A 641-nucleotide genomic window follows, 5' to 3' on the forward strand; every position below is an offset into this window, starting at 1 on the left:
TGTGTGTAAGTGGAAAGGGGGGGGGGTGTATGCACAGATGTTTACTAGCAGTTATATCCAAAGAAAAGCCATGCCGTGTTCTATGTTTACTAGTAGTTATTTCCAAAGAAAAGCCATGCCGTGTTCTATGTTTACTAGTAGTTATATCCAAAGAAAAGCCATGCCGTGTTCTATGTTTACTAGTAGTTATTTCCAAAGAAAAGCCATGCCGTGTTCTATGTTTACTAGTAGTTATATCCAAAGAAAAGCCATGCCGTGTTCTATGTTTGTCTTTTAAGTCCAGTAATATCAGCAGAGGGTGTCATTGACAGGAATTATACGGTATTAAAAAGAATAATATTGATACTTATTATAATTTCCATTCTCTCGTCGATCAAAATTCCATATATGTAGGGCCTACTCCCTATTTGAATTGCCGCGCACAACAATAGAAATGATTACGTCATGGATTTGTGTAAAGCGCAGAAAGCACAACAGGCCTATGCAACAACAAAAGGAACAATTTATATAATTTCGAATGAATAATTTGAACAGGAACTGTTGTTGTTGTTTGTTGGGGGGGGGGGGGTTATAATCAATGAGCAGCGCTAACGCGTTACTTAATTAAGATAAGGGAGTAATATACACTTAAAAGGCACCAC

The sequence above is a fragment of the Aplysia californica genome, unplaced genomic scaffold (assembly GCF_000002075.1).
Source record: "Aplysia californica isolate F4 #8 unplaced genomic scaffold, AplCal3.0 scaffold00466, whole genome shotgun sequence".
Classification (NCBI taxonomy): domain Eukaryota; kingdom Metazoa; phylum Mollusca; class Gastropoda; order Aplysiida; family Aplysiidae; genus Aplysia; species Aplysia californica.